Raw genomic sequence first — 27,492 nt, forward strand, 5'->3', positions numbered from 1 at the left:
CTTGGGAATCCTTTTTCAACTGTGCTCATTTCACACAGATATCTGAGAGCACTTGATCCAATCTCTGATCATAGTTGACTCTCCTAGTGTAAGGATAAGGATCTCCTTGCATTAGCGGTAAGTTAAATGCAAACCTCACACTTTCTAGGCTGAAATCTAAGATTCTCCCTCAGACCATGGTGCTCTAATTCCTTGGATTTGGATTCACAATAGTGTCATGGTTTTTAGTAACCCATGCATTAGCATAGAACTCTTACATCATTAGAATCCCACCATCCTGAATGGGATTGGTTAGGACTTCCCAACCTCTTCTTCGGATCTCTCTTCGAATTTCTGGGTACTCATTCTTCTTGAGCATGAAAGGGACCTCAGGGATCACTTTCTTCTCTGCCACTACTTCATAGAAGTGGTCTTGATGGGCTTTGGTGATCAATCTCTCCATCTTCCAAGATTCAGAGGGAGTGGCTACTGTATTCCCTTTCCTCTTTCTAAAGGAGTCTCCAACCTTGGGTGCCATGAATGGTAATGGAAAGCAAAATAGCTATGCTTTTCCCACAGCAAACTTAAAACTTTTTTCATCCTTGAGTAAAAATAAAGAAAGAAGAAGAATGAAGTAGAAGAAGAAGAAAATAGAGAAAGATATAGGGAGAGAGAGGGCTCGGCCTTGTGGGTTTTTGAGTGTAAGAGAGGTGTGTATATGAAGGATTGTGAGGAGGGTTATTTATAGGAGTGGGGATGGGTAGGGTTCGGCCATAGGGTGGGTTTTGGGTGGAAAATTTGATTTTTAAGTGGGTGGGGGTTGGTGGGAGTTATGATGATTTTGGGGAAGTGGTATGGATGTAATGTGGCTAGGGTTTATAGGAAAGTGTGTATGGGGAAGTATGAAAGTAGGTGGGAATAAGTGGGGTAGTGAAAGATGCTGTGGGACTCACTGGTCCTGAAAGGCTAGGGAATCTAGATTTCCTACTTCTCTGCATTGGCGTTTGAACACCCAGGGGCTGCTCTCTGGCTGGCGTTCAACGCCATCAATGTTACCCATGAGGGGCATTGAACGCCCAGCAGGGATACCTTGGCTGGTGTTAAACTTTAACACTCCAGCCAGAGTGTTCTATTTTCACTATTGTGAAATTCTGTCTCTGTTCTGACTACTGCATATGATTATGAACCTAAAAGAAAAACAAAAGAAAAACAAAATAAAAAGGAAATAAATAAATAATTAAGGTTGGGTTGCCTCCCAACTAGCGCTTCTTTATCGTCACAAGCTTGACGGTTAGCTCCTTACAGAGGTGAGTATGGGCTCAGATTTTCGCCCCTGACAGTGAACTTCCTTCCTGTATTCTCATGAATGAGCTCCACATGCTCTAAAGACATGATACGATTCACTGTATGTGGTAAGACTGGCTTCTTAGTGAAGACAAATCTCATGGAGAGGCCTTCAGTTGGGACTTTCTTGTCCCTCCAGCCTTTAGGTACTTTCTTCTTAGTACCTTTGTGCTTAGAGCTTGTTGAGGGCTGCCCAACACTAAACTTAGAATTGATGTCTAGGGGCTCTGTAAAGCTCTACACAGAAAGAGAGGGTTAGAACACTAGGTGTTGCACAGTTATCTCTCTTTTAGAGGGAGAATTGGGGAGAGGCATCTTGAACAAGATGTGATCCTCCCCTATTTGTAGGGTCAGTTCTCCCCTAGCCAAATCAATGATAGTATTGGCAGTGGCTAGGAAAGGTTTTCTATAGATGACAGAGTCATCCTCATCCTCTCCTATGTCTAAGACTATGAAGTTTGTAGGGATGTAGTGGTTTTTAACTTTGACCAAGACATCCTCTACTAAGCCATATGGCTTCTTCATTGTCTTGTCTGCCATCTTGGTGCACGAAATCACAATCACAATTTTGCAATTCCGCACAACTAACCAGCAAGTTCACTGGGTCGTCCAAGTAATACCTTACGTGAGTAAGGGTTGATCCCACGGAGATTGTCGGCTTGAAGCAAGCTATGGTTATTTTGTAAAACTTAGTCAGGATGTTAATAATAATTCTCAGTTTTAATTGGAATGAGTAAAAGAACATGGATTAAATAATACTTGTTATGCAGTAATGGAGAATAGGCTGAGGTTTTGGAGATGCTCTGTCTTTTGAGTCTCTGCTTTCCTACTGTCTTCTTCTTCACGCACGCAAGGCTCCTTCCATGGCAAGCTGTATGTTGGTAGATCACTGTTGTCAATGGCTACCATTCGTCCTCTCAGTGAAAATGGTCCAGCTACGGGTTTTGTAGGGCTAATCATCTGTCGGTTCTCACTAGTGTTGGAATAAGATCCGTTGATCCTTTTGCACACTGTCACTGCGCCCAACATTTGTGAGTTTGAAGCTCGTCACAGTCATTCCTTCCCGGATCCTACTCAGAATACCACAGACAAGGTTTAGACTTTCCAGATCTCAAGAATGCTGCCAATTGATTCTAGCTTATACCACGAAGACTCTGGTCTCACGAATTCGAATGCTCTGTTGTTAGGAGATGCAATCAAACTCGTGAACCAGGAACCCAAGAGATACACATTTAATCTAAGGTAGAACGGAAGTGGTTGTCAGGCACGCGTTCATAGGTTAAGAATGGTGATGAGTGTCACGGATCATCACATTCATCCTGTTGAAGTGCGAGTGAATATCTTAGAATAGAAACAAGCGTGATTGAATGGAAAACAGTAGTAATTGCATTAATCCATCAAGACACAGTAGAGCTCCTCACCCCCAACCATGGAGTTTAGAGACTCATGCCGTAGAAAATACAAGTTCTGATGTAAAATGTCATGAGGTACAAAATGAATCTCTAAAAGTGGTTTTTATAATAAACCAGTGACCTAGGTTTACAGAAAATGAGTAAGCTAAGATAGATAGTGCAGAAATCCACTTCCGGGGCCCACTTGGTGTGTATTTGGGCTGAGCACTGAAGCTTTTACGTGCATAGGCTATTCCTGGCGCTGAACTCCAGCTTTTGTGCCAGTTTTGGCGTTTAACTCCAACTTTTCTGCCAGTTCTGGCGTTTAACGCCAGAAAATGGAAGAAAATTAGCGTTTAGACGCCAGTTTGCATTATCAAAACTCGGGCAAATTATGGACTATTATATATTGATAGAAAGCCCAAGATGTCTACTTTCCAACGCAATTGAGAGTGTGCTAATTGGGCTTCTATAGCTCCAGAAAATCTATTTTGAGTGTAGGGAGGTCAGAATCCAACAGCATCTGTAGTCTTTTCTTAGCCTCTGAATCACATTTTTGCTCAGATCCCTCAATTTCAGCCAGAAAACACTTGAAATTACAGAAAAATATACAAACTCATAGTAAAGTCCAGAAATGTTATTTTTATTTAAAAACTAATAAAAATAAACTAAAAAGTAGCTAAATCATACTAAAAGCTATATAAAAATACCACCAAAAAGCGTATAAAATATCCGCTCATCAGAACATCAAACTTAAACTGTTGCTTGTCCTCAAGCAACTAGACAAATAAAATAGGATAAAAAGAGGATTAAGATGCAATAGATGAGCGGGGCTAGTAGCTTTTTGCTTCTGAACAGTTTTGGCATCTCACTTTATCCTTTGAAGTTCAGAATGATTAGCATCTATAGGAACTCAGAATTCAGATAGTGTTATTGATTCTCCTAGTTTAATATGTTGATTCTTGAACACAGCTACTTTATGAGTCTTGGCTGTGACCCTAAGCATCTTGTTTTCCTGTAATACTACGGGATACATAAATGCCACAGACACATAACTGGGTGAACCTTTTCAGATTGTGACTCAGCTTTGCTAAAGTCCACAGTTAGAGGTGTCCAGAGTTCTTAATCACACTCTTTTGCTTTGGATCATGACTTTAACCACTCAGTCTCAAGCTTTTCACTTAGACCTGCATGCCACAAGCACATGGTTAGGGACAACTTGATTCAGCCGCTTAGGCCAGGATTTTATGCCTTTAGGCCTTCCTATCCATTAATGCTCAAAGCCTTGGATCCTTTTTACCCTTGCCTTTTGGTTTAAAGGGCTATTGGCTTTTTCTGCTTGCTTTTTCTCTTTTTTTTTCGCAAGCTTTGTTCTTCACTCCTTTTTCATGATTTTTTTCAGATTATCAATAACATTTCTCTTTTTTCATCATTCTTTCAAGAGCCAACAATTTTAACATTCATAAACTTCACTATAAAAAATATTCACTGTTCAAGCATTCATTCAGAAAACAAAAAGTATTGCCACCACAAATAAATGATTTTGAATTCTTCTCTTAAAAACTCGAAATAATTGCATCTTTACTCAAAGAATCTACTATTTTATTCATGTTTAATGATGAAGAGAAAAATAAATTATAGCTTACTTAGAGATAAAAATAAAATTAAAAATAAAGACCCTAATTACTTATATTTATATAATTCTTAAGATAGGTTTCTAGTGATAAAAGTTATCACAGAGTTAAGATTAGGACTCAACAACCTTTATGTTGGGAGATGGATGCTCCTTCAATCTGTGGGGTGTCTGGTCCCTCAAGGGAGAGCCTCTGGCGCTTCAGCTCCTATAGCTCATGCCCTTGCTTTTCTTGCTCCTTAAGCAGTTTTCAGAGCATGCTATTTTGATTTTGCTATTCTTCCTTAAGTTGATCCATAGCTTCTTGCAGCTTGGTGACAGATGCTTCTAGGCGGGTCCAGTAATCAATTTGAGGAATTTCTGGGAGGAATTCCTGTGCCCTCCTTTTGATGGAGTTATCTTGCACTTGTTGTCCTTCCATTGACTTCTTGGTGATTGGGTGCTCGACTGGGATGTACTCATCTACTCCCATCTTCACCCCAACATCTTTACATAGCAGAGAGATTAAGCTTGGGTAAGCCAATTTGGCTTCAGTGGAGTTCTTCTTCGGAATTATGTAAATCTCACAATTAATCAAATGATGAATCTCCACTTTGTTTCCCAGCATAATACAATGGATCATCACTGCTCTTTTGACAGTGACCTCAGAGCGGTTGCTAGTGGGCAGTATAGAATGCCCAATGAAGTCCAGCCAACCCCTAGCGACTAGTTTGAGATCTCCTCTCTTGAGTTGGTTTGGGACACCTTTTGAGTTGGTTATCCACGTGGCTCCAGGGAGGCATATGTCCTCTAGAACTTGGTCCAACCGTTTATCTATTCTCACTATTATCCTATTAAAGGATTCTGGATCATCTTGTAGTTAAGGCAGCTTGAAGACCTCTCTTATTTTGTCAAGGTAGAAGTAAATAATCCTCCCTCTGACCATGGTTTGAAAGGTATGGAAGGCAGTTCCAGTCATTCTCTGCTTATCTGTCAGCCACAGATTTGAGTAGAATTCATGAACCATGTTTCTTCCCACCTTTCTCTCAGGATTAGCTAGAATTTTCCAGCCTCTGTTTCGAATCTGCTCTTGGATCTCCGGATATTCGTCTTCTTTCTGATCGAATTTAACTTCTGGGATCACTGACCTCAGACCTATTATTTTGTGGTAATGGTCTGCATGTTCTTTGGTTAAGAACCTCTCTTGATTCCAAAATGGCTTTGGAGTATTCTCTTTCTTGCCTCTTGAAGTGGTTTGTTTTCCCTTAGGAGCCATGATCTTAATGAGTCTTAGCTCGGTGATCATGGAAAAACACACCAAACTTAGAGGTTTGCTTGTCCTCAAGCAAAAGAAAGGAAAGTAGAGGAATAGGAGAAGAGTCAAATTCGAGTTGTGGAGGAGATGGGGTGGCCAAACGTGTATTTAAAAGTGGAGGGGTGGGGTTTCAAAAATTTTGAAAAAGATATGATAGAAAGATATGATTGGTAAAAAAAATGAATCGTGATATGAAAAAGATGAGATTTTAAAATTCAAAAGATATGAAAAAAATATAAAGAAGTTAAATCTGAAAATTTGTTGATGCATCTAAGAATTAAAAGAAGATATGATGAGTTGGAAAAGATTTGGAAAGGATTTGAAAGAAATTTGAAAAGGGATTTAGAAGATTATTGAATTTTTAAAGATTGAGTGTGAGTGATGAAAATTTGTAACATGTTTATGCAGAAAATTATGAATTAAAAACATGAAAGTTTGAAAAAATTTTAAGTGAAAACGAAATCTCCTACCCCTGCCTTTTCTGGCGTTAAATGCCCAGAATGGTATCCATTCTGGCGTTTAACGCCCTTTTGATGCTCCTTTTGGGCGTTTAATGCCCAGCCAGGTACCCTGGCTGGCGTTAAATGCCTGAAATCCTTTGTCACTGGGCATTTTTCTGAACGCCCAGGATGCTGCAATTTCGGTGTTAAATGCCCAGAATGGTATCTTTACTGGCGTTAAACGCGCAGAATGGTACCCATTCTAGCGTTTAACGCCCAAAATACCCCTTACTGGCGTTTTTCGTGCCAGTGAGTTTATTTTCTCTGCTTTATGCTCTGAATCCTTCTGTAACTCTGTGAACTCCTGCATTTGGACAAATAATCTTAAAGAAAATTTATATCAAACTCCTATAATTATTATTTAAATAATAAATAAACCTTGCTAATGGTTGGGTTGCCTCCTAGCAAGCGCTTCTTTATTGTCTTTAGCTGGACTTTACTGAGCTTTAATCTAGTCTCAGTTTTGAGCACTTGATAAACCACTATTTTATGGTTTATCTTATGCTAATTTGAGTGGTTTTTATCAGCTTTTCACCCACTTATATGACTTGCATGGTTTTACAATTCCTTTATGGATTTATTCTATGATTGCAAAACTTGCTTCCTAAAGCTTTAAATTGTGTATTTTAATTTCTCCCTTATACCATTCGATGCCGTGATCCGTGTGTTAAATGTTTCAGGGCTCATAGGGCAGGAATGGCTTAGAGAATGTAGAGGAAGATTGCAAAAATAGAAGGAGCACAAGAAATAAAGGAGACAACCAGCGAAAAGTGATGCGCACGCATGGCTCACACGTGTGCGCAAAACGGAGAAAATCACAGTGACGCGTACGCGTGCTTGACGCGTACGCGTGGAAGCAGATCTGCACAATGACGCGAGCGTGCGCCTGATGCGCATGCGTGGAAAGGGAATTCGGCCAGTGACGCGAACGCGTGGACGACGCGTACGCGTGGCATGCGCGATCTGCAGAAAATTCATAAAACGCTGGGGGCGACTTCGGGCCACGTTTTGACCCAATTTTCGGCCCAGAAACACAGATTTAAGTCAGGGAACATGCAGAGACTCAATATGTTCTGATAATTCATAATTTTAGGTTTAGATGTAGTTTTTAGAGAGAGAGGCTCTCTCCTCTCTCTTAGGATTTAGGATTAGGATTCTTCTTAAAGGATCTAGGATTTCTTCTTCTCAATTTTTAGGTTCAATGCTCCTTTTATTTATTTTCTCAATTTGGTTTATGAACTCTTTATGTTTAGATTGATTTTCTATTAAATACAATTTGAGATATTTCAGGTTTATGATTTTTAATTTAGCTTTTTACATTCTTTGCTTGAATTGATTAATTGGAGGCACTTGAGTTATCAAACTCTTTGTGATTGATAATTGTTATCTTTGTTGATTGATTTGAATTCCAATAACTCTAGTCTTTTCTTAGGAATTGACTAGGACCTGAGGAATCAAATTGATTCATCCACTTAACTTACCTTCATAGTTAGAGGTTAACAAAGTGGGAGCAAAATCCAATTCTCATCACAATTGATAAGGATAACTAGGATAGGACGTCCAGTTCTGATATCTTGCTAAGAACTTTATTAGTTATTATTTTATTTTCCTTGCAATTTTCTCTTCCTATTTCTGAAACCAAAACCCCAATTTACAGGACTCATATCCAATAATAAGAACACCTCCCTGGAATTCCTTGAGAGACGACCCGAGATTTAAATACTTCAGTTATTAATTTATTTAGGGGTTTGTTACTTGTGACAACCAAACTTTTGTATGAAAGGACTCTTGTTGGTTTAGAAACTATACTTGCAACGAGGATTTGTCTGTGAATTTCTAGACCACGCAAAAGTCCTCTCATCAAAATGGTGCCGTTGCTGGGGAATTGCAAACGTGTGCCTTATTATTGGTTATTGTAAATATTTTATTTTGCTTGTTTATTTGATTTTATTTTTGTTTTTAATTTTTATTAGTTGCTGTGAGTTCTCACCCCCATCGCTTTGAGTTTGGTTCCAATGTTGTTGCAAGGAATGGAAATTATAGCAGTAAAATGCTTCAAGGTCAAAACAATCAGAGATGGAAGGAGCCACAAGGATCTAATCAACCCTTTCAGCAACAACACCTTCCACAGTACCACAGACAAAGACTATTCCACAATGCATGCCGAGACAATAGTTATGGTGGACCCTTTCGTAACAACCAACCTCCACCAAATTATTATAGTCAAGAGCCATTCTAGGGAGCGTACCAAGATGATGGCTATGGTGGAACCCCTTGTAGTCACCAACAAGGCCCACCATATTATTATTAACCGCCTACTCAACACAACTCTGGACCACCATACTCACAAGCCCCCTACTACCAAACATCATCACATGATTCTAACCCTTATCCACCATATCAACCACCCTATGAGCCATATGAGCCATACATATATCCACCCCAATTCCAACCTAATTACCCGCAAGGACCACCACATCCATATCCATCAATCCAAGAGCACTATAATCCTACTTATGATAGCGAGCGCAACAAGAATCAAAGGATTGTCTCAAGGAAACAGTGGAAAAATTTCATGCAACCCTTCGCCAATTGGATCGAGTGATAAGCCGAACAGCACCTGAAGCTTTCATGGCTAAAGAATCTCAATTTGAGAACAAGGAATTGAAGTATGCTGTGCAACAAGTGGAAAAGATGGAGACTGATGAACCACCCTCTTATCATGAACCTTTCCTCGCAAATAATGAGCCCTCACATCCACCTCAACCTTCAATGCATGATACTGTTGGTGTTCTTCTTCAAGGGCAAAGAGAGATGAAATGGGGAGTACTAAAATTTGTGACTGCCTTTACCAAGGTAGTAAATCGATTAGCTTCCCAACATTTGAGCACTCAAAGTACTCCCATGGCTACATGTGGAGAATCAAAAGAAGAGCGTAACATGAAAGACACACTAGAAATTCCGGTGGACAACGAGGAACATGGCTTTGTATTGGAACAAGTGGAGGAAGCCATAACAGTTGCAGAGGAAGAAGTGGTTGAAGATTTAGGAGATGCTGAACCTCCATGGGAATCTAGAATTGTAGAGTACCCCTCCAATAAGATTGAAATTTATATCAAGAAGGCCAGTGCACAACTTCCATGGCATATTCCTTATAATGACTTGGATGGGATAGATCAAGAAGTAAGTTCCCTTGGTGATGAGAATCATGCATCAAGTCCTCCTAGTGATAAATATACATCCGCAAACGAATCCCTTGAGTATGAAGACTCTTCTCTGATTGAGTTTGCAAATGATGTAGAAGTAGAAGCCCTTCGAAAAGGATGGACGGGAGTTGAGTACGCTTTGTCAAGAACGTTGGAGACTTCTCTACCTGGATTGCCATCTACTCCTTCACTTGAGTGGGTAAAACTTATCTCTGTTCGTCTTCCTATCCCACTTGAGTACGGTATTCTTGAAACGGACGACCAACTCAGGAAGCTTTGTGGCATTAAGCGTAAGAGAAAAATGTTTAGTGGTTGGAGTTGCAAATCAAGGCTCATCAAGGTTGATATTTCAAGAGTTAGATATAAGGACTCAACTGGTGATAATTTGGTTAGATCTAAAAGAAGAGTTTGGTACTCCGTAGAAAATCCAGACTGCTTGCCACCCAATTGGAACAATGATGATCCACTTCAAGACGGATGTAGATACAAGATTTGGGATCCGGGAATACATGAGGATCGATTTTGGGAACTCAAAGCTTGTGAAGAACTCCATCAAAGCTTGAAGAATTTACCTAGTATTGATAAAGCTTATTGGAAGTCCAAGCATTGGTGGAAGTTTCAAGACGAGTTCAAGCACAAGCCACCATGACAAGGAGCTCAGCAAATGTCCAACTTAAGGACTTTAACTAAAAGTGCTAGGTGGGAGACAACCCACCATGGTATAATCCTTCCTTTTATTCCTAGTTTATTTTATTTTAATTTTACTAGTGTTCAATCATAATTTCTGCATATTCACCTGCATTCTGCATTTGCATCTGCATATTGCATAAAAAAAAGCACGCATGCAACGCGGCAACGTCGTTGACGCGTCCACGTCACCAGGGCGTATTGAAGAAAAGAGAATTGGATAGAGAGTCACGCAAAAGTGTGGCTGGAGGTGTGCCTTAGGCACAAATATGCCCACGCGACCGCGTCGCTGACGCGGCCGCGTCATTTTGAAAATATGCCTCCCACGCATCCGCGTCACCTACGTGAAGGCGTAGCTCTATAAAATCGACGTAAAGAGGTATATGGCAGAGAGTTATGATCGAGCTAGGCTAGAATTATGCTAGAAGCACAAGCCCTACCACGTGAATGCGTGCCACACGCGTCCGTGTCATTTTTAAAAGAAAGGCCATTCACGCGATCGCGTCAACCATGCGATCGTGTCACCCTAAATTTTGGCAAAATAAATTTGAGACAGAGAGTCACGCGAACGCGCGGCTGCTCTCGTGCCATTCGCACAAATCAAGTCACGCGGTCGCGTCCGCTTCACCTGAAAAATATCACACACCACGTAACCGCGTCACTCACGCATCCGCATCACATGCGACACACAGTTTATCCAGATCAGCACCAACCATCTTATCTTTTCTTCCCCGTATCTAAATCTTTTCTTTCCCTTCTTATTTCTTTCTTCCTCCCTTCTTACTTTCTTCTTCTTCATCTTTTTAACTTCTCATTCACTTTCATTCTATTTTACTTAATTTATCTACATACTTTCTTTCATTACATTTTCATTTTGTGCATATTTTTATTTTCTTCTCTAAATTTATTATTTTACCATTGGTGTTAAATGTTCTTATTCAACTGTTGTATCTTTTCTGGTATTATTTTGATGCTTAGTGACTTGATTCACACTGTTAGATGATATTATCTTTTTGTCAATATCAACCTTTTATGATACCTGTATTCCTTTTGCATTGACATGAACTTACACTGTCTTTTATTATCTACTATCTCTTCCCATTGTTGAAAATTCTGCACCACTGGTATGCCATGTGCTTCTATTGTTTTCTCACGTACATGTTAAAGCTTCCATGTAAATGAGACCCTTATCATTTGGCATTAACCCACCCATCCTTCATTTATTGTCTTATCTTTATTTCTGGGTTACTTTTTCTTCTTTTTCCTCTTCTTTCATGATGGCCACCGAGGAAGGGAAATAAAAAAGCTATATGTGGGCAATAAACAAGTTGCATCTGCAAAAATCTTTGAAGAAAAAGTATCAGTTGGAGCCACCCATCCACCTGCACATTTGAGCATGCACCGAGGACGGTGCAATCTTTAAGTGTGGGGAGGTCGATACCAATCTCAATGGGTTAGTTATTCTCTTCTCAACACCAATGTCTTATTTTCTTTATTAGTTCATTGTTGCATTGCATAATAGATCGCATGTGTAGTTGATTGTTTGCATTTAAGTACTACTTGGTTGAGAAATAATAAGTTCCTTTTTAAGACCCTATTTTTGAAAATTTTCACTAATTTTAAAATCAAAATTTTTGTGTTACACTTGTCGGAAGTTGTATTTGGAACATGATTTTTGAGCCAAAGAACACACAACCCATGAGATTTTGAGCTTACTTATATGGTTACATTATTTAACCATAACATTTTATTTTTGTGGGTTTCCTTCTCTATAACTGCAATCTAGATTTTGTTCCATTCTATATGTCCATTGTTTAGTATATTTACATGCTTGCATATGATTGAGGTCATATTTGATTATTAACTCACTTATCCCAAATAAGCCTACCCTTTTATGTCACCATTGTTAGCCACTTTGAGCTTTTTAATCCCCTTCTGTTCTATAACCACATCACTAGCCTTAAGCAGAAAAATAATTAAATACCCCAATTGAATCTTTGGTTAGCTTAAGATAGAGATTATACATCAACTAAGTGTGGGGAAACTGTGGGAACATGGATTAATAAGGGAATGTATCATGTTTCTAACTTATTTGAATATTGGGAATTTTTGAAACTACTCATGAAAAACCAAAATAGAAAAATAATGGAAAATCCATGTGCATTGATAACTTATGTTTGCTTTTATCATTCAAAAAAAAATAAAAAATATTCAATAAATAAGTAAACAAATAAGGGGACAAAATTACCCCAATGTTAAGCTGAAAGATCAATGCACATGTAATAAAAGTAAAGAAATATACAAAATTTGGTACATGAGTATGTGATACAAAAGTGAGAATTATGGGTAGCTAGGTATGATTTTAGAATTACATAGAGTGTGTGTGTGTTAGGTGAGAGCTTAGGTTAGTCAAAGATTCATATTACAGCTCACTTGGCCATACATGTATCCTTACCTTTACCTCAGCCCCATTACAACCCTGAAAAGACCTCATGATGTTTGCATTGATGTGCTAAATATTTGTTGATTGGTTAGATGAAGAACAAGGTTTAGAAAGCATGAATAGGAAAGAGTAGAGTGATTGACCCTAGACACTTGAGAATTAGAGTGATATACACTACTAGTGAGGGTTCAATGCTTGATTCTATGTTCCCTGCTTTCATGAGCTCTCTTCTTACAAGTTTACTTGCTTTTTATTGTACGGTTTGAATTAGTGGAAATTGGTTTGTATTTGTCTTAGAGAACTTATTTGCTTTTAACCAAGTAGGTAGAATCATTTTAGCATATAGTTGTATTCATATATATATATAGGTTGCATTTCATTGAGAGAACTTTCATTTTACTGTCCCTTATTAATTCTCTTTGTCTCATTGAGCTTAGCATGAGGACATGCTAATGTTTAAGTGTGGGGAGGTTGATAAACCACTATTTTATGGTTTATCTTGTGCTAATTTGAGTGGTTTTTATCATCTTTTCACCCACTTATTCATATGACTTGCATGGTTTTACAATTCCTTCCTGGATTTATTCTATGATTGCAAAACTTGCTTCCTAAAGCTTTAAATTATGTATTTTAATTTCTCTTTTATACCATTCGATGCCATGATCCTTGTGTTAAATGTTTTAGGCCTCATAGGGCAGGAATGGCTTAGAGAATGGAGAGGAAGCTTGCAAAAATGGAAGGAGCATAAGAAATAAAGGAGACAACCAGCGAAAAGTGACCGCACGTATGGCTCACGCGTGCGCGCAAAACGGGGAAAATTACAGCGACGCGTACGCGTGCTTGACACGTACGCGTGGAAGCAGATCAGCACAACGATGCGAGTGCGCGCCTGATGCGCACGCATGGAAAGGGAATTCGGCCAGTGACGCGAACGCGTGGACAACGCATACGCGTGGCATGTGCGATTTGTAGAAAATTCAGAAAATGCTGGGGGCGACTTTGGGCCACGTTTTGACCCAGTTTTTGGCCTAGAAACACAGATTTAAGTCAAGGAACATGAAGAGACTCAAGATGTTCTGATAATTCATAATTTTAGGTTTAGATGTAGTTTTTAGAGAGAGAGGCTCTCTCCACTCTCTTAGGATTTAGGATTAGGATTCCTCTTAAAGGATCTAGGATTTCTTCTTCTCAATTTTCAGGTTCAATGTTCCTTTTATTTATTTTCTCAATTTGGTTTATGAACTCTTTATGTTTAGATTGATTTTCTATTAAATACAATTTGAGGTATTTTAGGTTTATGATTTTTAATTTAGCTTTTTACATTCTTAGCTTGAATTGATTAATTAAAGGCACTTGAGTTATCAAACTCTTTGTGATTGATGATTGTTATCTTTGCTGATTGATTTGAATTCCAATAACTCTAGTCTTTTCTTAGGAATTGACTAGGACCTGAGGAATCAAATTGATTCATCCACTTAACTTACCTTCATAGTTAGAGGTTAACAAAGTAGGAGCAAAATCCAATTCTCATCACAATTGATAAGGATAATTAGGATAGGACGTCTAGTTCTCATATCTTGCTAAGAACTTTATTAGTTATTATTTTATTTTCCTTGCAATTTTCTCTTCCTATTTCTCAACCAAAAACCCCAATTTAAAGGACTCATAACCAATAATAAGAACACCTCCCTGCGATTCCTTGAGAGACGACCCGAGGTTTAAATACTTCGGTTATCAATTTATTTAGGGGTTTGTTACTTGTGACAACAAAAACTTTTGTATGAAAGGACTCTTGTTGGTTTAGAAACTATACTTGCAACGAGGATTTATCTATGAGATTCTAGACCACGCAAAATTCCTCTCATCAACACTCTTGCTCAACATTGCTTTCAAGATAATGCTTTACTCTCTGTCCATTAACAATGAACTTTTTGTCAGAGTCAATATCCTGAAGCTCTACATATCCATATGGTGACACACTTGTAATCACATATGGTCCCCTCCACCGGGATTTTAATTTCCCAGGGAATAATCTGAGCCTAGAGTTAAACAGCAGAACCTTCTGTCCTGGCTCAAAGACTCTGGATAACAGTTTCTTGTCATGCCACCTTTTTGCTTTCTCCTTATAAATTTTTGCATTTTCGAAAGCATTGAATCTGAATTCCTCTAGCTCATTCAACTGGAGCAATATTTTCTATCCAACTAATTTGGCATCAAGGTTTAGGAATCTGGTTGCCCAGTAGGCCTTGTGTTCCAGTTCCACAGGCAGGTGATAGGCTTTTCCATACACAAGCTGGTTTGGAGAGGTCCCTATAGGAGTTTTGAATGCAGTTTTGTATACCCATAGAGCATCATCCAGACTCCTTGCCCAATCCTTTCTACGGGTACTTATAGTCCATTCCAGGATTCGTTTTAGTTCTCTATTTGAGACTTCAGCCTGCCCATTTGTCTGTGGATGATATGGAGTTGCCACTTTGTGGTTAATTCCATATCGGATCAGAGCAGAGTCAAGCTGTTTATTGTAGAAATGAGTCTCTCCATCACTGATTAGTATTCTAGGGACACCAAATCTGCTGAAGATATGCTTCTGGAGGAACTTCAGCACTGTCTTAGTATCGTTAGTGGCTGTGGCAATTGCCTCTACCCATTTAGATACATAGTCTACTGCCACTAGAATGTAAGTGTTTGAGTATGATGGTGGGAATGGCCCCATGAAGTCAATACCCCATACATCAAACAACTCAATCTCTAAGATCCCTTGTTGAGGTATGGCATAACCATGAGGTAGGTTACCAGCTCTCTGGCAACTATCACAGTTACGCACAAACTCTCGGGAATCTCTATAGAGAGTAGGCCAGTAGAAACCACATTGGAGGACCTTAGTGGCTGTTCGCTCACCTCCGAAATGTCCTCCATATTGTGATCCATGGCAGTGCCATAGGATCTTCTACACCTCTTCTCTAGGTACACATCTACGGATTACTCCGTCTGCACATCTCTTAAATAGATATGACTCATCCCACAAGTAGTACTTTGCATCAGAAATTAATTTTTTCATTTGCTACCTGCTGTACTCCTTGGGTATGAATCTCACAGCTTTATAGTTTGCAATGTCTGCAAACTATGGTACTTCCTAAATGGCACAGAGTTGCTCATCCGGAAAGGTCTCAGAGATCTCAGTAGGAGGGAGGGACGCCTCTGCTACTGGTTCTATCCGGGACAGGTGATCAGCTACATGGTTCTCTGTCCCTTTTCTGTCTCTTATTTCTATATCAAACTCTTGCAGAAGCAACACCCATCTTGCTTTGTGAGTAGATATTTAAGAGTAGCATGGTCAGTGTACACAATCACTTTTGATCCTACTAAATAGGATCTAAACTTGTCAATGGCATAAACCACTGCAAGCAGCTGTTTTTTTGTGGTTGTGTAATTCTTTTGTGCGTCATTTAGAACACAGTTGGCATAGTAAATGACGTGCAGAAGCTTTTTATGCCTTTGTCCTAATACTGGACCAATAGCATGGTCACTGGCATCACACATTAATTTGAATAGTAATGTCCTGTCTGGTGCAGAAATGACAGGTGTTGTGACCAGCTTAGCCTTCAGAGTCTCGAAGGCCTGCAAACACTCTGTGTCAAAGACAAATGGTGTATCAGTAGCTAGCAGATCATTCAGAGGTTTTGCGATTTTTGAAAAATTCTTTATAAACCTCCTATAGAATCCTGGATGTCCCAGAAGGCTTCTGGTTGCCTTAACATTGGTGGGAGGTGGTAATTTTTCAGTTACTTCTACCTTAGCTTGATCCACTTCTATTCCTTTGTTCGAAATTTTATGCCCAAGGACAATTCCTTTAGTCACCATAAAGTGACATTTTTCCTAGTTTAAAACCAGGTTAGTCTCTTGGCACCTTTTCAGAACAAGTGCTAGATGATGAAGATAGGAGCTGAATGATTCTCCAAATTCTGAGAAGTTGGTGTACGAAATTGTGATCTTTGGTAATGGCTTCTTAGGCCAGATACTCTGATCTAGTTTTACAGTCTGTCACAACTTCGATACAACTAACCAGCAGGTGCACTGGGTCGTCCAAGTAATACCTTACATGAGTAAGGGTCGAATCCCACGGAGATTGTTGGTATGAAGCAAGCTATGGTCACCTTGTAAATCTCAGTCAGGCAGATATAAAGTGATAATGGTGTTTTCGAATATGATATAATAAAAGAGGGATAGAGATACTTATGTAATTCATTGGTAGGAATTTCAGATAAGCGAATGGAGGTGCTTTCGTTCCTCTGGACCTCTGCTTTCCTACTATCTTCATCCAATCAGTCTTACTCCTTTCCATGGCTGGCTTTATGCAAGGGCATCACCGTTGTCAGTGGCTACATCCCCTCCTCTCAGTGAATAATATGCTTACGCACCCTGTCACGGCACGGCTATTCATCTGTCGGTTCCCGATCATGCTGGAATAGGATTCACCCTCCTTTTGCGTCTGTCACTAACGCCCAACAATCGCGAGTTTGAAGCTCGTCACAGTCATTCAATCATTGAATCCTACTCAGAATACCACAGACAAGGTTTAGACCTTCCGGATTCTCTTGAATGCCGCCATCATTCTAGCTTACGCCACGAAGATTCTGGTTAGGAGATCTAAGAGATACTCATTCTAGCTTATTTCATGTAGAACAGAAGTGTTTGTCAGACACGCGTTCATAAGGGAGAAGGATGATGAGCGTCACACATAATCATCACCTTCATCACGTTCTTGGGTGCGAATGGATATCTTAGAAGAGAAATAAGAAGAATTGAATAGAAAACAGTAGTACTTTGCATTAATCTTTGAGGAACAGCAGAGCTCCACACCTTAATCTATGGAGTGTAGAAACTCTACCGTATGAAAATACATAAGTGAAGGTCCAGGCATGGCCGAGATGGCCAGCCCCCTAAAACGTGATCAAAGGATCATAAGGTAATCCAAAGATCCAAAGATCGTCTAAAAGACGCCTAATACAATAGTAAGAGGTCCTATTTATAATAAACTAGCTACTAGGGTTTACATGAGTAAGTAATTGATGCATAAATCCACTTCCGGGGCCCACTTGGTGTGTGTTTGGGCTGAGCTTAAGTGTAGCACGTGCAGAGGCCATTTGTGGAGTTGAACGCCAGTTTCTGTGCCAGTTTGGGCGTTCAACTCTGGTTTTGGATCCTTTTCTGGCGCTGGACGCCAGATTTGGGCAGAAGGCTGGCGTTGAACGCCAGTTTACGTCGTCAATTCTTGGCCAACGTATGGACTATTATATATTGCTGGAACGCCCTGGATGTCTACTTTCCAACGCAATTGGAAGCGCGCCATTTCGAGTTCTGTAGCTCTAGCAAATCCACTTTGAGTGCAGGGAGGTCAGAATCCAACAGCATCAGCAGTCCTTCTTCAACCTCTGAATCTGATTTTTGCTCAAGTCCCTCAATTTCAGCCAGAAAATACCTGAAATCATAGAAAAACACACAAACTCATAGTAAAGTCCAGAAATGTGAATTTAACATAAAAACTAATGAAAACATCCCTAAAAGTAACTAGATCCTACTAAAAACATACTAAAAACAGTGTCAAAAAGCGTATAAATTATCCACTCATCAGAAGTCCAAACTTAAATTGTTGCTTGTCCCCAAGCAACTGAAAATCAAATAGGATAAAAAGAAGAGAATATACTATAAATTCCAAACTATCAGTGAAACAGAGCTTCAATCATATGAGCGGGACTTATAGCTTTTTGCCTCTTAAATAGTTTTGGCATCTCACTTCATCCATTGAGGTTCAGAATGGTTGGCCTCTATAGGAACTCAGATTTCAGATAGTGTTATTGATTCTCCTAGTTCAGTATGATGATTCTTGAACACAGCTTCTTTATGAGTCTTGGCCGTGGCCCTAAGCACTTTGTTTTCCAGTATTACCACCGGATACATAAATGCCACAGACACATAACTGGGTGAACCTTTTTAGATTGTGACTCAGCTTTGCTAAAGTCCCCAATTAGAGGTGTCCAGGGTTCTTAAGCACACTCTCTTTTTTGCTTTGGACCTTGACTTTAACCGCTCAGTCTCAAGTTTTCACTTGACACCTACACGCCACAAGCACATGGTTAGGGACAGCTTGGTTTAGCCGCTTAGACCAGGATTTTATTCCTTTAGGCCCTCCTATCCACTGATGCTCAAAGCCTTGGGATCCTTTTTAATTGCCCTTGCCTTTTGGTTTTAAGGGTTATTGGCTTTTTCTGCTTGCTTTTTCTTTTTCTTTCTATTTTTTTTTCGCCTATTTTTTTTCTTCTTTTTTTTTTTTTTTTTTTTTTTTGTGCAAGCTTTGTTCTTTGCTGCTTTTTCTTGCTTCAAGAATCATTTTTATGATTTTTCAGATTATCAAATAACATGTCTCCTAGTCATCATTCTTTCAAGAGCCAACATATTTAACATTCTTAAACAATAACTTCAAAAGACTTATGCGCTGTTCAAGCATACATTCAGAAAACAAGAAGCATTATCACCACATCAATATAATTAAACTAAGTTCAAGGATAAATTCAAAACTCATGTACTTCTTGTTCTTTTGAATTAAAACAGTTTTTATTTTAAGAGAGGTGATGGATTCATAGGACATTCATAACTTTAAGACAAAGTTACTAACTACTAATGATCATGTAATGAAGACACAAACATAGATAAGCACATAACATAGAAAACGAAAAACAGAGAAAGTAAGAACAAGGAATGAGTCCACCTTAGTGATGTCCTTGAGCTCTTCTATGTCTCTTCCTTGCCTTGGCTGCTCCTCCTTCATTGCTTTTAGATCTTCTCTGATTTCATGAAGGATGATGGAGTGCTCTTGAGGTTCCACCCTTAGTTGCTTCCAATAATTGTGTGGAAGAAAATGTATCCCCTGAGGTATCTCAGGGATCTCTTGATTTGCAGTCAAATGTTCTACCACTGAGCTATAGACCCTTGATGGAAGCTTTTGTCTTCCCTTTCCTCTTTCTAGAGGTTTCTCTGGCCTTAGGTGCCATCAATGGTTATGGAAAAAACAAAAAAGCTATGCTTTTACCACACCAAACTTAGAATGTTGCTCGCCCTCGAGCAAAAGAAGAAAGAATAGAAGAATAAGAAGAAGATATGGAGGAGATGGATGGGAGTTTGTATCCGGCCATATGGGTGGGATTGGGTGGGAGAGAGATGTTGAATTTTGAAGGTAGTGGGTGTATGGATGTGAGTGGTAAATGGAAAGTAGAAGGGATGATCATGAATGGGAAGAGAGATGATGAGGTAGGTGGGGATACTGTGGGGTCCACAGATCCTGAGATGATCCTGTGGGGTCCACAGATCCTGAGGTGTCAAGGCATTTATATCCCTGCACCAATTTAGGCATGTAAAATGCCCTTGCACACAACTCTGGGCGTTCAGCGCCAGGTTGGTGCCCATTTTGGGCGTTCAACGCCCCTTTGCTGCCATTTCTGGCGTTGAACGCCAGAACCATGCTTGTTCTGGGCGTTCAGCACCAGGATGCTCCCATTCTGGGCGTTCAGCGCCAGAACTATGCTCTGTTCTGGCGTTTGAACGCCAGACAGATGCTCCTCCAGTGTGTGATTTTTCTTCTGCTGTTTTTGATTCTGTTTTCAATTTTTATATTTATTTTATGACTCCTCATGATCATGAACCTATAAAGACACATAACTAAGAAAAATATAGTTAGATAAATAAACATTGGGTTGCCTCCCAACAAGCGCTTCTTTAATGTCAATAGCTTGACAGTGGGCTCTCATGGAGCCTTACAGATGTGCAGAGCTTTGTTGAGACTCTCCAACACCAAACTTAGAGTTTGGATATGGGAGTTCAACACCAAACTTAGAGTTTGGTTGTGGCCTCCCAACACCAAACTTAGAGTTTGACTGTGGGGGCTCTGGTTGACTCTGCTTGGAGAGAAGCTTTTTCTGCTTCCTCTCCATGGTTGCAGAGGGAGATCCTTGAGTTTTAAACACAAGGGAGTTCTCATTCCATTGAAGGAATATTTCACCTCTGTCAACATCAATCACAGCTCTTGCTGTGGCCAGGAAAGGTCTTCCTAGGATGATGGATTCATCCTCTTCCTTTCCAGTATCCAGGACTATGAAATCAGTAGGTATGTAAAGGCCCTCAACCTTTACTAATACATCTTCTACTTGTCCCTAAGCCTGTTTTCTTGAGCTGTCTGCCATCTCTATTGAGATTTTAGCAGCTTGCACCCCATAGATTCCCAGTTTCTCTATCACAGAGAGGGGCATGAGGTTTATCCCTGAACCAAGGTCACACAGAGCCTTAAAGATCATGGTGCCTATGGTACAAGAGATTATGAACTTTCCAAGATCCTGTCTCTTCTGAGGCAATGTCAGTTGATCCAGATCACTTAGTTCATTGATGAACAAGGGAGGTTCAACTTCCCAAGTATCAATTCCAAACAATTTGGCATTCAGCTTCATGATTGCACCAAGAAACTTGGCAGTTTGCTCTTCAGTAACATCCTCATTCTCTTCAGAAGAGGAATACTTATCAGAGCTCATGAAGGGCATAAGGAGGTTCAATGGAATCTCTATGGTCTCTAGATGAGTCTCAGATTCCTTTGGTTCCTCAGAGGGAAGCTCCTTATTGACCACTGGACGTCCCAGGAGGTCTTCCTCCTTGGGATTCACGTCCTCTCCTCTCCTCACAGGTTCGGCCATGGCGCTTATGTCAATGGCCTTGCACTCTCCTTTTGGGTTCTCTTCTGTATTGCTTGGGAGAGTACTAGGAGGGATTTCAGTGATCCTTTTACTCAGCTGGCCCACTTGTGCTTCCAGATTTCTAATGGAAGACCTTGTTTCATTCATGAAACTTACAGTGGCCTTAGATAGATCAGAGACTAGATTTGCTAAATTAGAAGCATTTTGTTCAGAGTTCTCTGTCTATTGCTGAGTTGATGATGGAAAAGGCTTGCTATTGCTAAACCTGTTTCTTCCACCATTATTAAAGCCTTGTTGGGGCTTTTGATCCTTCCATGAGAAATTGGGATGATTTCTCCATGATGAGTTATAGGTGTTTCCATAAGGTTCACCTAAGTAATTCACCTCTGCTATTGCAGGGTTCTCAGGATCATAAGCTTCTTCTTCATAAGAAGCCTCTTGAGTACTGTTGGATGCAGCTTGCATTCCATTCAGACTCTGAGAAATCATATTGACTTGCTGAGTCAATACTTTGTTCTGAGCCAATATGGCATTCAGAGTATCAACCTCAAGAACTCCCTTCTTCATAGGCGTCCCATTACTCACAGGATTCCTTTCAGAAGTGTACATGAACTGGTTATTAGCAACCATGTCAATGAGTTCTTGAGCTTCTGCAGGCGTTTTCTTTAGGTGAATGGATCCACCTGCAGAGGTGTCCAGTGACATCTTTGATAGCTCAGATAAACCATCATAGAATATATCCAGGATGGTCCATTCTGAAAGCATGTCAGAAGGACACTTTTTGGTCAACTGTTTGTATCTTTCCCAAGCTTCATAGAGGGATTCACCTTCTTTCTGTCTGAAGGTTTGAACATGAGCTCTAAGCTTGCTCAGCTTTTCAGGAGGAAAGTACTTGGCTAAGAAAGCCGTGAACCAGTTCATTCTTTTCATTGTGAACCACTGTCATGCCTCCCTTTTTGGGTACAACTTGGACAGGGCTCACCCCCTGGGGCTATCAGAAATAGGATAAATAGTCCCAACCTCTAGTAATTTAGTGACCTCTTTCTGCACCACTTCCTTCATGGCCGGATTTAACCGCCTCTGTGGTTGAACCACTGGCTTAGCATCATCCTCCAATAGGTTCTTGTGCATGCATCTGGCTAGGCTAATGCCCTTAAGGTCACTTATGGACCACCCAAGAGCTGTCTTGTGTGTCCTTAGCACCTGAAGTAGTGCTTTCTCTTCCTGTGGCTCTAAGGCAGAGCTCATGATCACAAGAAAAGTGCCATCCTCTCCCAGAAAAGCATATTTCAGGGTTGGTGGTAGTGGTTTGAGCTTGGGTTTAGGAGGCTAATCCTCTTCCTGAAGAGTTTTCAGAGGCTTTTCTGTTTCCTCTGGTTCCTCCAGATTAGGCTGAACATCTTTAAAGATGTCCTCTAGCTCTGATTCGAGATTCTCAGTCATATTAATCTCTTCCACCAAGGAGTCAATTATGTCAACGCTCATGCAGTCATTTGATGTGTCTGGATGCTGCATAGCTTTGACAGAATTTAACTTGAACTCATCCTCATTGACTCTCAAGGTCACTTCCCCTTTTTGGACATCAATGAGAGTTCGTCCAGTTGATAGGAAGGGTCTTCCTAGAATGAGAGTTGCACTCTTGTGCTCTTCCATTTCCAGCACTACAAAGTCAGTGGGAAAGGCAAATGGCCCAACCTTGAAAATCATTTCCTCAATTATTCCTGATGGATATTTAATGGAGCCATTAGCAAGTTGAAGACATATCCGGGTTGGTTTGACCTCTTTAGTCAAGCCAAGCTTTCTGATAGTGGATGCAGGGTTTAGGTTGATACTTGCCCCTAGGTCACATAGAGCTGTCTTGGTACAAGTACCCTCTAATGTGCATGGTATCATAAAGCTTCCGAGATCCTTAAGCTTCTCTGGTAAGCTTGTTAGAATGACTGCACTGCATTCTTCAATGAGAAAAAATTTTTCAGTTTCTCTGCAATCTTTCTTATGACTTAAGATCTCTTTCATGAACTTAGCATAAGAGGGTATTTGCTCAAGTGCCTCTGCAAACGGGATCTTTATTTCAAGAGTCCTGAGATAGTCTGCAAAGCGGGCAAATTGTTTATCCAGTTCCGCTTGGCGAAGTTTCTGAGGATAAGGCATCTTGGCTTTGTATTTCTCAACCTTAGTTGCTGCAGGTTTATTTCCTACAGAGGTGGTTGGAGAAGCCTTCTTAGGAGGGTTACAATCAGCACTTGCAGGTGTCTGATCCCTCATTGGCGTTTGAACGCCAGGATTAGGGGTTGGATGGGCATTCAACGCCAATTTTCCACCCTTTTCTGGCATTTGAACGCCAGAATTGGGCATGGAATGGGCGTTTAACGCCAGTTTTTCACCCTTTTCTAGCGTTTGGACGCCAGAAGTGGCATCCACTGGGCATTTAATGCTAATTTTTCACCCTTTTCTGGCGTTTGAACGCCAGAAGTATTCCTCTATGGGCTCTTACTTTCCTCAGAGGGATTTTGGCCAATGGTTTGGTCGTCCTCTGTCAGTTGTTCCTTTCTTGGCTTTCTGTTACCTTGAGCTGAATTATTCAATGCCTTTCCACTCCTTAGTTGAATAGCTTGGCATTCTTCTGTTATCTGTTTAGATAGCTGCTGTCTTGTCTAATTCAATTGTACTTCCATATTCTTGTTAGCATTTTTAGTGTCTTGGAGCATCTCTTTAAATTCTGCTAATTATTTTGTCATAAGAAGCAATTGCTGATTAAGTTCAACAACTTGTTCTTGAGGACTAGGATCAGTAGATACTGCCCTAGCCTCTCCTTTTATGGAAGACTCACTGCTTGAATACAGATGTTAATTTCTAGCAACTATATCAATGAGCTCTTGAGCCTTTTCAATTGTCTTTCTCATTTGTATAGATCCACCAGCTGAGTGGTCTAAAGACATCTGGGCTTTTTCTGTAACCCCGTAGTAGAAGATGTCTAACTGCACCCACTCTGAAAATATTTCAGAGGGGCATTTCCTTAGCATCCCTCTGTACCTCTCCCAGGTGTTATAAAGGGATTCCTTATTCTCTTGTTTAAAGCCTTGGATGTCCAGCCTTAGCTGTGTCATCCTTTTTGGAGGGAAATATTGATTCAGGAATTTCTCTGATAACTGTTTCCATGTTCTTATGCTTGCTATGGGTTGGTTATTTAACCACCTCTTAGCTTGATCTTTTACAGCAAATGGAAACAGTAATAATCTGTAGACATCCTGATCTACTTCCTTATCACGTACTGTGTCAGCGATTTGCAAGAACTGTGCCAGAAACACAGTAGGTTCTTCCTGTGGGAGACTGGAATACTAGCAATTATGCTGCACCATGATGATGAGCTGAGAATTTAGCTCAAAACTGCTTGCTTTGATGGGAGGTATACAGATACTACTCCCGTATACAGCAGTAACGGGGTTAGCATATGATCCCAGAGTCCTCTTGGACTGTTCATTTCCATTTAGGTCCATGATGGAGAAAAAGGAATTGATATGAATTGCAAAAAAATTATATTTTATTTTTATTTTATTTAATTAAAAATAACCGAATAAATAAATAAAAAAATTAAGATAAAATAATTGAAAAATAAAATAAAAGTTTAAAAAACTAAAATAATTGATTAATTAAGAAAATTTGAAAACTTTGGATATGATTTTTAAAAAAAAAGATTTTGAACTTTGAAATCTCAATTAAATAAATATGAAAGATATTTTTTTGAATTTAATGAGTAAAGAGAAAAACAATTAAATGACACCAAACTTGGAATTTTTAGATCAAAACAAAGAAAACAAATAGGAAAACTTTGAATATCAAGATGATTACCAAAAGTAACTTTTGAAAAATTTTTAAGAAAACTAAAACACAAAGGACACCAATCTTAAAAATTTTTATACTTTAAATACTAATAATTCGAAAAATGAAAGAAAAATAAACTTATGCAATTGACACCAAACTTAAGATATAAAACTAAACTCAAACGGAAGACTCTAAACCAAATAAACCGTTAGTTGTCCAAACTCGAACAATCCCCGGCAACGGTGCCAAAAACTTGGTAAACGAAATCACAATCACACTTTTGCAATTCCGCACAACTAACCAGCAAGTGCACTGGGTCGTCCAAGTAATACCTTACGTGAGTAAGGGTCGATCCCACGGAGATTGTCGGCTTGAAGCAAGCTATGGTTATTTTGTAAAACTTAGTCAGGATGTTAATAATAATTCTCAGTTTTAATTGGAATGAGTAAAAGAACATGGATTAAATAATACTTATTATGCAGTAATGGAGAATAGGATGAGGTTTTGGAGATGCTCTGTTTTTTGAGTATCTGCTTTCCTACTGTCTTCTTCTTCACGCACGCAAGGCTCCTTCCATGGCAAGCTGTATGTTGGTGGATCACCGTTGTCAATGGCTACCATTCGTCCTCTCAGTGAAAATGGTCCAGCTACGGGTTTTGTAGGGCTAATCATCTGTCGGTTCTCACTAGTGTTGGAATAAGATCCGTTGATCCTTTTGCACACTGTCACTGCGCCCAACATTTGTGAGTTTGAAGCTCGTCACAGTCATTCCTTCCCGAATCCTACTCAGAATACCACAGACAAGGTTTAGACTTTCCAGATCTCAAGAATGCTGCCAATTGATTCTAGCTTATACCACGAAGACTCTGGTCTCACGGATTCGAATGCTCTGTTGTCAGGAGATGCAATCAAACTCGTGAACCAGGAACCCAAGAGATACACACTCAATCTAAGGTAGAACGGAAGTGGTTGTCAGGCACGCGTTCATAGGTTAAGAATGGTGATGAGTGTCATGGATCATCACATTCATCCTGTTGAAGTGCGAGTGAATATCTTAGAATAGAAACAAGCATGATTGAATGGAAAACAGTAGTAATTGCATTAATCCATCAAGACACAATAGAGCTCCTCAGCCCCAACTATGGAGTTTAGAGACTCATGCCGTAGAAAATACAAGTTCTGATGTAAAATGTCATGAGGTACAAAATGAATCTCTAAAAGTGGTTTTTATAATAAACCAGTGACCTAGGTTTACAGAAAATGAGTAAGCTAAGATAGATAGTGCAGAAATACACTTTCGGGGCCCACTTGGTGTGTGTTTGGGCTGAGCACTAAAGCTTTCACGTGCATAGGCTATTCCTGGCGTTGAACTCCACCTTTTGTGCCAGTTTGGGCGTTTAACTCCAACTTTTATGCCAGTTCTGGCGTTTAACGCTAGAAAAGGGTAGAAAATTGGCGTTTAGACGCCAGTTGTCATTATCAAAACTCGGACAAAGTATGGACTATTATATATTGCTGGAAAGCCCAAGATGTCTACTTTCCAACGCAATTGAGAGCGCACCAATTGGGCTTCTGTAGCTGCAGAAAATCCATTTCGAGTACAGGGAGGTCAAAATCCAACAGCATCTGCAGTCCTTTCTCAGCCTCTGAATCAGACTTTTGCTCAGAACCCTCAATTTCAGCCAGAAAATGCCTGAAATTACAAAAAAACACACAAACTCATAGTAAAGTCCAGAAATATGATTTTTATTTAAAAACTAATAAAAATATACTAAAAAGTAGCTAAATCATACTAAAATCTATATGAAAATACCACCAAAAAGCTTATAAAATATCCGCTCATCACATCTCTAATGAGATGTTTGCAGCTTGTACCTCAAGGATTCCCAAATTCTCCATTACAGAGATTGGCATGAGGTTTATGCTTGACCCTAGGTCACACAGAGCCTTTTCAAAGGTCATAGTGCCTGTGGTGCAAGGAATAAGAATGCGTCCAGGATCTGGAAGCTTCAGAGGTAGCCTCTACTGAACCAAAGCATAGAGTTCTTTGGTAAGTAGTGGAGGTTCTTCCTCCAATGGGCTTGTACCAAATAACTTGTCATTCAGCTTCATAAGAGCTCCTAACTATCGAGCAACTTGCTCTTCACTAGTGTCTTTATCCTCATCAGAGGATGAGTAGTTATCAGAACTCATGCACTGCAGAAGTGCATGCAAAAGAACCTCAATGGTCTTTATAGTTTCCTTTGGTTCTGGGCTAGAGGTTTCTTGAGTGGGACTTAAGCACTCAAAGGTTGTGCTTTCACTAGCATTCAATGCCAGCTTTGATACCTCTTTGGGCATTGAACTCCCTTGCTGTGCACCCTTACTAGCATTAAACGCCAGTCCCTCTAGTGTTTTCGGCGTTGAACGCCCAGCAGGGATACCTTTGATGGCATTCAACGCCAGCTTCCCTAGGTGT

General features: G+C 39.9%; 1 non-coding gene across 1 annotated transcript; it reads left to right on the plus strand.

The window, feature by feature from the left end:
- The first annotated feature begins 21,971 nt into the window (after positions 1-21,971).
- On the plus strand, positions 21,972-22,079 carry LOC148577597 (small nucleolar RNA R71). Its single transcript, XR_015903833.1, has one exon. It is a non-coding gene; the product is annotated as a small nucleolar RNA R71 (small nucleolar RNA).
- The last annotated feature ends 5,413 nt before the right edge of the window (positions 22,080-27,492 follow it).

This window comes from Arachis ipaensis, chromosome B1 (assembly GCF_059453495.1).
Source record: "Arachis ipaensis isolate K30076 ecotype BB chromosome B1, ASM5945349v1, whole genome shotgun sequence".
Lineage (NCBI taxonomy): Eukaryota > Viridiplantae > Streptophyta > Magnoliopsida > Fabales > Fabaceae > Arachis > Arachis ipaensis.